Source organism: Paramormyrops kingsleyae, chromosome 14 (assembly GCF_048594095.1).
Source record: "Paramormyrops kingsleyae isolate MSU_618 chromosome 14, PKINGS_0.4, whole genome shotgun sequence".
Taxonomy (NCBI): Eukaryota; Metazoa; Chordata; class Actinopteri; order Osteoglossiformes; family Mormyridae; genus Paramormyrops; species Paramormyrops kingsleyae.
The window spans coordinates 21,763,924-21,774,461 of record NC_132810.1 but is presented as its reverse complement, the minus strand read 5'-3'; positions in this window follow the sequence as shown (position 1 = coordinate 21,774,461).

Genomic DNA, 10,538 nt, shown 5'->3' with positions numbered 1-10,538 from the left:
CTTACTGGGGTATAAGAGGAGTATTATAGGTGTAGCATGCTAGCAGAGTATGCTTGCTGGGGTATAAGAGGAGCATTCTAGGTATAACATGCTAGCAGAGTATGCTTGCTGAGGTATTCTAAGTGGAGCATTCTAGCTGCAGAATGCTAGCAGGAGTATGCTTGCAGGATTAAGCCAGCAGGAATATGCTAGCAGTGATTAAAACTGCTCTTGCTACTCTGTCAAAGCAATCTACAGTTTACAATTATTTGTACTCCATGAAGAAAAGTTTAAAACTTTCTAAGAACAAGCACTAGCACATACTCTTCTAGCTTTGTTCTTTCCCATTGTCATGACAAAAATACAGCTCTGGAAAAAATTAAGGGACCGCAGCACAACTTTTTATTTAATTTATTTCTCAATTTATGGGTGTGCGTCTATGAATCATACACATGTTTTGCAAACTGCAGCCTGGTTCTTCCCTGCTTCTCCTTAATGAAGGGCTTCTTCCTTGCTTTATGGGACTTCAGTCCTGCTTCTAGGAGCCTGATATAAACTGTCCTAGCACTGCACTTCACACCTGCACTTAATGTTTCCCCATTCCTTTTGAAGGTCACTTGATGTCATCCTCCGATTCATGAGAAACTGCCGGATAAGCTGACGGTCATCTCTGGCATTAGAATGTGGCTACTGTCCTTTACCTGGTTGGTCTCTGGTCATTCCCAGTGTCTCCTGCTTCACCTTGTTCTAGTGTATTGCGGTCTTAGAAACTGTGAACCTAGAAGCAACAAGTAGAACCATGATTAAACCAGGATTTAAAAATGCAGATTTTGAAAAGCAAAAAGATGGCGTGGTCTCTTAATTTTTTCCAGAGCACTATGACAGGCCAGTCCAACGCTTGTGAAAGCACAAGACCCCCCTTTTCAAAATGCAACATAAATGGTAGCCTTGGAGTCTGCAGCTCCAATTTATGCTCATGTACTATTCATTGCACCAATGAGCATCCAGCATGCGGCTCCCAGCCAACCACACGTGGCATCCACACTCCATCATTACGACCATATGAGGGCCTCCCGCTCAGACCGTTTTGCCATAAACATCATTAAGCATTACAAAGCTTATTTTGAGCTGGTGGAAACCTCGTGCGGCAGCTGCGTTTGGCCAGCGGTTTCCGTGTCTTCTTACTGTAAGTCAGTTCCTCTCTGTGGAAGAGAGAAAGACAGCCCCAGTAAAATCCACGAGACCACGGGATTGCGGCGCTCCAGTCATGTGGACTATGTTTTGCAAAAGGGGCGTAGCATTGTACATTGACCTTAAAAGTCTCGACTCATCAAAAATTAGATTTTTGAATGGGCTAATCCTAAATTTATGATTAATTTTTACACTGATGTCACATTGCCAATTTAGATATTTAAACTGCTGCGTATTTACATTAGTTGAGAACTCTCGTTTCTTGTTCCAGAACTAGTCTCAACATGTAGACAAAGTAAGGTTGATAACACTTTTTGCAAATTGACTTTCTTATAAGACTGAACACCTAGGACTGACATTCCCAACACTATTTGCACTATACACAACAAAGACACCAACATCAAATGGCAGAGGCTCAGCCAAAGCCAACCAATGAAAACACACCACGGCCAACATTGCGTCATTCCATTGGATAAGGGAAAGCTAACTAAAAACAGAAAATTAGCTAATAGTAATTATTTATTCTGCCACTCGGTAGAACAAAATTTATAATACTCTACATCTAAACAAGTTTAGCTGTGTCCAATGGAAATACAATGTTGTAGTCCTAAATGGAGTTTTGAAAACGATAAGCTAAGGGTGGTGGCATGGTGGTCTGTGTTGTATCATATTTCCAAGTTTGTGGGCTTGAATCCTGTCTCCTGTGCATGTGTGGTTTTCCTCTGTCAGTATATACAGCTAGGCTAATTAGCAGCTTTAAATTGCCCTGAGAGTGTGTGTGTGTGTGTGTCCTTCATGTGTCCTTGGATAGACTTCAGGCCAACAATGGATACACAGATAAGCAATTACATCTTTTACGTTGTTTCCTTGTCTTCTCTTGATAACAGATTTACATTTAAAAAACATGCATTTCATTAACTAAATTGTACAATGTATTTTTAGGAACAACTAGTGTTACACTATCTAGATATTTCATGAAAATGTGAGCTGTATTTTATCTTAAAGTTGAACTTGCTTTAAATTTTTCTCTAAGAAGACAATAAATGAGGGGCATAATAAATATTGCATAATACTAGGCAAATACCTGTCACTAGGTAAGAACCTGGCACTAGGCAAATACCTGTCACTAGGAAAGAACCTGGCACTAGGCAAATACCTGTCACTAGGCAAATACCTGGGATAGCTGATGTTTGCTTCCCTAGACAAACGTGACGAAGGACTGTTCTGTCAGCTCCTGCATCTATCCATTGCAGATGTCTGGCATGCTCTGCAAACTAAGAAATTAGCTGAGCATCACAGTGACAGCATCTGTTTCCAATATGTAGCAGAGCGGAAGGGTGGGTGCCCTGTTTGGTGGTAGAAAAACTACAGCCTACTGTTCCTTTAAATAGGCTGCGGGTTAGGGCAGGACGGATGTGGGGCATATTGTTTTATCCCATATTCCATGAATCTGGCCAACAGCTTCGTCCCCTAGAAGACAACAAATGTACAATTAGGAAGGAATGCTTGCAATGCTGTCTGCAGCTGCCTTGCTCTCAGCAACATCACAGGGCTTTCAAATCCCCTTCTGCAGAAGCAGGTCTGGCCAAAACGTCTCTCCGCATTTATATATAAGACTTTTTTCCCACCTGCCAGTTACAAAGCTGTGGCACAAGCAAAACAATTAACTCAGATTATGAGGACATCAAACATGACGGAGAGAAGCTTTGAAGTTGGAAGTTAAAAACCAAAAAAAAAAGTCGGCATTTAAGAAAATGATCTTAATTGCTCATATCTGTGCAAAGACATTTCACCAGCTGTCTTGTTTTTTAGTGGTTTTATGTGACTGATGACCAAAAACAATTAAAGCTTTGAAATATTCTGCCAAAGACATAACATATACTTCTATAGGTTTATTTACAGCATAATTGGTTGCAGCACCATTACTATGCCTTATTAACTCATATGTAGGGCAACACGTAATCGCTACCCATTTCTGACACAGCATCTTCATTTTACATAATAAGTGAGCGATATTATTATTATTATTCTATTACGTAGTCACTTACTAAGTTACTGAATGGGGTGTATTCCTACAGTAAACCAGTGAATGAATATTATCTTTCCCTTGATAGAAACAAGGGAAGTACACACAGAAATCCCTGGGATAAGATAAGCTGGACGACAAGCTGTTGTGCACCAATGACATTCCCCCCTGGCGGGCCAGCATGCTGAAATGTAGATTGCCCGTACAGCCCCTTCACTCAGCTGCAGGCATGTCCCTGGCCTCCGCCCGGCATGTCGGCCAGCTAACAATGGCCTCCTGTACCCCATCCGATGGCCCCGGCTCCGCGGAAACAATGCTGGGCACAGATAGTGCTTCGAGTCAGGTAGTCGCGGATGGAACAGATTCGGCTCCAGAAGAATGCTGTCAAAACCTGCGTGACAGAGAAGTAGTTCTTATATCAAAGGCAGGGACATAGGGAAACTCTCAACATTATCATGATTACCAGTCTGTACCAATCCTGCGCTCTTCCATGCTCTGTACTGGATAACAGTGCATTTATGCGAGACTGTAAAGTTCTGATAATAGATTTGTAATAGGCATAGATGTTACCTGTATTGGCAAATGCAATGCACATTATTGTTTATATTCTACTTGTATTGCATGCTATTGGTAATAATCCACTTCTGCACTTCTGCATTATCTCTGTGGCTATTTGTGCATCTTTTTATTACACCACCAATTTATTGCATATTTATTATCACACCTTACCTTGCACTTTTCTCTTGTCTTTTCTTTTTGTCTTTTGTCTTGCACTGTCTTTTGTCTTGCACTCCACTGTCTTGCAATGTTGCTTGGAATACATGACAACAAAACTAGAAACGCGATTCATTACTTTCCTACAATGACTGGTCACAGGTCTAATGTACCCAGTAGATCTATTTAAACCCGCTGGCTTAAAGCATTACGTCACCAAACATGATTCGGTGATGTAACCAATTCTCACAAATTGACCTCAAGTTCAAAGCTATACTGGATTATGCCGCAACATGAAAAACACTTTAAGGCTTAAAAAGATTTTTGCTTCGAAAATTTTGCTAGGATGGGTGATGATAAGCGAGAACTTTCCAGTTGTTATGAGTGTTAAGAGAAAACACACTGCTATCCTGTAAGATATTTATCCAGGATAAAGCACGCTAGTTTCTGGTAGCTAACTTTGATAGGAATTTTTAGTTTTTATATATATCAAGTTACAGAATCCCAGCCGATTCCATCCAAGAAAACACCGTACAGCCTACAGGCTTCCAATAATCTCTGTTCCTGATTGCATGACATTATCTCCATCCCATATGCATGTTATGATGAAGATCGTACACAGATTACACATGCAATCATCTGACAACTATCACAAAGTAACACGGTGAACAAAACATTTCAGGGGGTGGGAGTTTCATCACGCACAGTTGGTAAACATATCTGTGCAGCTACTTGTTGTGTTTATAAACATGTTAAACACATGATTACAAGATTAGAATGAAAGTATGCGTGTGCTATCTGGATGTAAATGATTTCAACACAGCATAAAGTTACTTAAAAAGTCTGACGTCAAGATCACACAATGTTCGTTTCATCTGCTTTCACTGATCTTTAATTATAATACTATTCGTTTCATATAACACAAGTAAAAAGATTATCTCATTTGAACCACCCTGTACCCTATTTATCACCATAGGTTTTATTTGTTGTTCTGATTTAATCCTCTCCATATTTTATGTATAGTTGCAAAGCACAGTTCATACATTTATACAAAGAAGTGTCTATGCTCTTTTAAGAAAGAAATTCATGCTTTTATTTGCGCTTTAATTATTTTGACAGTCTGCACAATTCAGCAGGCAAACTACTTTAAAACGCAGGAGCTCAATTTACTGCCACATAGTTAAACCACCAGAACGAAGTACTATTTAGCGACACATAGCTTTCAGGATTATCATGGAAACTCAGTATTGCCGTACCCTAATAGAATAAAGCACAGAAAGAAATGATTTAATTAGGTTTCCTATAAATCTAGACTATAGATCTAGCAAGTACCTATATTGTTCTTTCATGTGTTTTTGTGGAATGGGACACCAATCAACACTGCATTGTTTTCTCTCTTATGCTGCTACTTCTCTATAAATCTAGGAGAGGCACAAAAACGGGGTGAATAGTTTATAAATCAATTGAATCTGTTGTTTCGTACCCAGTTTATTGCTGTTTTTGTTAAGAGCCAGTCAACCAGACACGGTTCCTTTTTTTTTTGTCAGTCATCGGGTTGTAATAACTGCATCCCTCATTGGATTTGCCAGGTAAATTTTCCTCTCTGTCAACCTGTGTCTCTCTATCTGGACTGTAACCCTAGAATTCAGGGTTTGCAGGACAAGGAGAAAAAAAAAGTTATCTGGAATGGAGCAAACGCTCTGGCACTCAGCACGAATGACTCGGAGTTCTGTATAAGATCCCATTGAAGTCCGAGACGAGTGGCTTTGGGATGGTCGGGACCTGAGAGAGGGAAAAATGACATGTTTTATCAAAAATTACTGTTTTTTTTTTTAAGAATGCTGCTTTCATGCCATACAACCACTTTTATCTGCCCAATAGGTGCCCGGCGATCTGTGTTTGTGGGTAAACAGTATCCTTATTACCTAGTTCTCTTTCAAGTACTGTATAATCAGAATCTATAATATATTTTCAAATAAATTTTGATTAAAGGGATAATTCAGAAAAGGTTTCAAAAGGTTTCATGTTAGTTATAAGTTAGACTGCGAATGTTGAGGCATTTACAAATATGTTTTGAAAGAAGACACTAAAAACATGTTGGCCTACATCAAACGCAGTAGACAAAACAAGATCAGAGGAGCATATCACCATCCCCATCACAAGTTAAAATCTGCTTTGTGCCATTCATACCTTTCCTTTTGCTCAGGTGTGGATACACATCCTGTTTCCTGTGGCAACAATCTGAGATCTGTATGATTTCAGACCTTCAAATGATGAAGATAAAGGTCAGATTTGGAGAGCTTAGCACCATTAAATGCTTCTAGAGATAAATGGGTTTTTGCAAAAAATGTTACTGCGGATGATGCCGGAGGGTACCTTTAATCAGCAACTGGGTTTTCTAGCCTATGTGCTTTCTTATTGTTAAAAATATGGTAGTTTTATATGAGTTTTTTTATTATGATAATTATGTTATTGGTCAAGAAGAAAAGAAAAATGCCTACGTAACTACAACTGAATAAAGACTAGGTTTTGAGATAATCTGTAAAATTTGTTAAATACTATAGGCTTTTTTACTTGCTTAAATTCATACAATATAATGATTTTATTTTCGGACATGTTGCTCATTAAATAGACCAAAAGCAGACCAAAAGTAAAAAAAAAAAAAAGTAGGAAAAACTCAATTATTGCAAGATCTGTTCAAAAGCAGCTTGCAGATGCTAATGACTATAGCTGAAGAGGAAGCAATAAGTATTTTGCACTGAACAGAAAATAAACATTAAAAGAGTCGTAAGTACAAAGTGACACAGTGAGCCCTTCATCAGGACAGCCGGTAAGGTAGAGCACAACCTCTGATGCATCAACAGTGCGTATCTTACCTGGGCTAGGATTTGTCGTGACGGGAGGAAGAAAAAAAATCAAACAGCAGAATGGTAATGAAATATGTGAAATATAAAAACCTCACTTGTACATCATGCTGTCTAAAAAAAGGTCTGCTTAATAAATGCATATAAATAAATAAAAACGAAGTGACATGCATGCAAGAGCATGTGCAGGAAAGTTGTAGCAAAAATAAATGTTTGGAGATCAAACTGAATTTAAACTGGAGTTTGGAAAAAGGTTGATCCAATAATCAGAGTAAGATTTGATAAGGATGATTTCTTAACTGACATCGTTATCTTCCCACTGTTCCACTGCTGTCTTCCTCACAAAGGTCATAGTGGAATGGATAATTTATGTATTCTAATAAATAACATAATTATTTTAATTTTTAGTCCTAGTCTTTAAATATATGTAAATATCTGATGGTCGTTTTCTTCTAGGAAAGCTTAGTTCCCTGAGGGAAAAGTTGTGCAGCAGCTAATCCTTTCTCAAAACATCCATCCATCCATTCAACACAAAACCAAACACTACTTTCAGTTCACACGCACAGCCAGGCCAAAGTATATGTTTCTACATATGTGAAGAAGACTACAAGTGACTAAAACATTGAACATGTGCCAGATGAGAGTGCAAGTACAATAGGTGAGTTGAATTTCAATATCAAGGTATGAGTGAGTCACAACAACGGATACATCTCTAGCAAGGTACAACATTGTCTGAGATGCAGAAGAAGTTCACTTCCTGTCCCAGCCCTGAGACATGATGATGAGGCAGAATGGATATTTTTCCTTGACTTTGACTCAGCAGTAGCACAATATATTACTGGAATGTGTCATTTATTTGGATTTTTTTACTTTGTCCTTTACAGTAACTTTGTCGAATACTGCAAATATGACATATTGCCCTACATGTAGAACACATTTTCTTAAACTATGTACAATTGGTTTCTATTTTTATTCAACATGTGACAGACCATATACACATTATACATGATTCTGTGTATATGCTTGGAGCGGTTTTGACTGGTAGTGTTTTCAGTTTGTCGCTGTAGTGTGTAATGACTGCTCAGTAGGGTTTATTTATTGACCGGCTTTGTGTGTGATCTGAAAGTAAGTGTTTGGTTTTGAGCAAAGATGAAATCATTTTGAGTAGATTGTTTGATTTTCCAAGATGAGTAAAAGGTTTTGTGAATGTAATTTATTGTATTGAGAAAATGATGAAAGGTTTCAGGAAATCTGCTTTATCAAGTCTGAAAAATTGTAAATGAGGACTACTGTGAGGACTACTGTGTGCTGTTTAGTTTGCTGCAGCCTGTATTTTCCATCTTGCATCAAAGTTCAAAATGCATGTATTTTGATGAATAAGGACAAGTGGGTTTAGAAAATGGATAGATGTGAAGAATGTGTTTAGAGTTTTGGAAGAACGGGTGACTCAGATTTGCAAGTTTGGTTCCCAGAATGGGGTATAGTGTTTTACCAATTCAGAAAAGCTGTAATGGTGCATGTATGTGTGCTTTTGCATGTTTCTAATTTTTGTGTGAATAACCATTGACATTTGCAATGCCAGCTGCATTATTAGAAAATAGACCTCTATAGTATCTGAAGGTCATGCATTTTTTAAAGCTATCGACCAACCTGCATACACAACGGCCCCTTGCAGATATGATTAGCCACCACTGCTTATTGTTTTAGTGCTGGAGTAACTGTATCTTTCAATCTTGAAATATTTTTCACAACCATTGATTGATATTTTAGAAAATCATAAGGTCTCCCTTAAATTGACAAATTGATAAGAAATTTATAGTAGAGTTTGTATTATAGTGGAGTTTGATTAAGTATTTCAGTATATTTGACAAGGTAGATTATTTATGCAAGAATCCGAGCCTGACAGATCATCTAATTCTAATAATATTCAAGTTTGCTTTGCTACCTAATTTGTGCCACTGCCGCAGCCCTATGAGATTACAAGGGAAACCGTTGTGTCCGTGTCGCACTCATTAAGGGTCTTAGTCATTTCCCTGCGTTTGTTAGACATTTAAGTCTGTGATTCAACAAGGTGTGTCTAACCCAGAAGTGTTTAAGGAAAAAAGTGAAACACGGTATTTACTTATTTACTTCTTGATTTATTTAATATAATTTTAATTAAAAATACAGGCATGTCGTACAAATACTACTGGAATTAACATTAATAACAAATCAAACGGAATCTAAATCTTCCCCTTGGCGTAACAAGGTTACTGGACCTCAAATAAAATAAAATAAAAGTTGGGTGTCACGCTCTTGACAGAGTATAATGGTGTGGCCTGTCTGCTGTAAATGTCATTTGTCAAGGCCAGAGATGTAGGGTAAACAATATAAAACTTGGTTAAGATAGATGAGATTTTGAAACCCACATTGAGTGGGAAGAGATGAGGTAGATTCCATCACTCAGCTGTTGTTTTCTTTGCACTACAACCATCAAAAACCTTGATCCCAAGAGACTGAATTTAATTTGTTTGTCCACAGTGCCGCTATTATGGTGAAAAAAATGCTTTCAAGAAATAACTCAATAAAAAGGAGAAAGGTTAATGCCCATTATTCAGCATTAGGCACTCGAACAATAAACAATAAGTCATTAGTCCTAACACACTCACCTTGTTTCCTTTGCATGTCTGGATTCCATAAACACGGCAACTCGCAGCATTTTGAAATGTTATGCGATATGCGTTCCATTATGCAAATCAACCTTGAAGTGCCAGAGTTAAGACAATCCCTACTAACAGTAAAAATGTAACAGTCATAGCTAAATGATGAAAAAAAAGATAGCTTTGCAGGTTACAACTCTGGACTGATGATATTGCATGGTGAAGAAGTTTGTAATTGTAAGGCGAGATGAAATATCTAATCAAAATGGGCAACTTTAATCAAAATGTGATTTGGGCAAATCATATTGGCTACCAAAGCCTATTATATCCATAACTACTTATTCAATAAGGGTTTAAAGTGTGCCTGTAGGTTATCACAAAATAGGAAAGGGCACAAAGTAGGGGACACCCAGGATGTAATGACAGTCCATCACAAGGCACACACTTTATGGCCAATTTAGAGGCACAAGGTCACGCACAATCCAAAAAACTCAAAACTCACGTACATAAACCCCACCTACAGGGGTAGGAACTAAACCCACAAGCCTAGAACCGTGAGGCTTTCATGTTAACCACAAAGCCACAATGTCACCCTGGGCTTCTCTGTACTGTAAACTAAAAAAATATGATAGAAAAAGAGGAGTAAATGCAGTGATTTAAAGTAAATGTCTAAATAGTGACAAATATACATGTGCATGTGTAAATGTGTGTGTGTGTGTGTGTGGGGGGGGGGGGTCATGTGTGTATGTATATATATGTATATACACATATGTAAACCTGTAATCTTGGGATTGTGGGACCATTTCTTTGATCCTCACAAAGGGAAACTAATTTTCATAAAATTCTGCGACTGCAATAAAAAAACTAAAAATGTCAAAAGTTACTTATGGTTAAGGTTAGGGCTGGGTAGGTGTTAAGGTTGTTGTTCAGATTAGGGTTTTTCCCATAGATATGAATGCAGAGTCCCCACAAAGATATGAATAATAAACATGGCTCTGTGTGTGTATGTGAGAGAGAGAGAGAGAGAGAGAGAGAGAGATGTAATGTGCCCTTTACCTACGTGTGACACAAATCTAAGACTGTGGAGTACAGAAGCATATTAAAAAATGTCTTTGTCTCAAACAT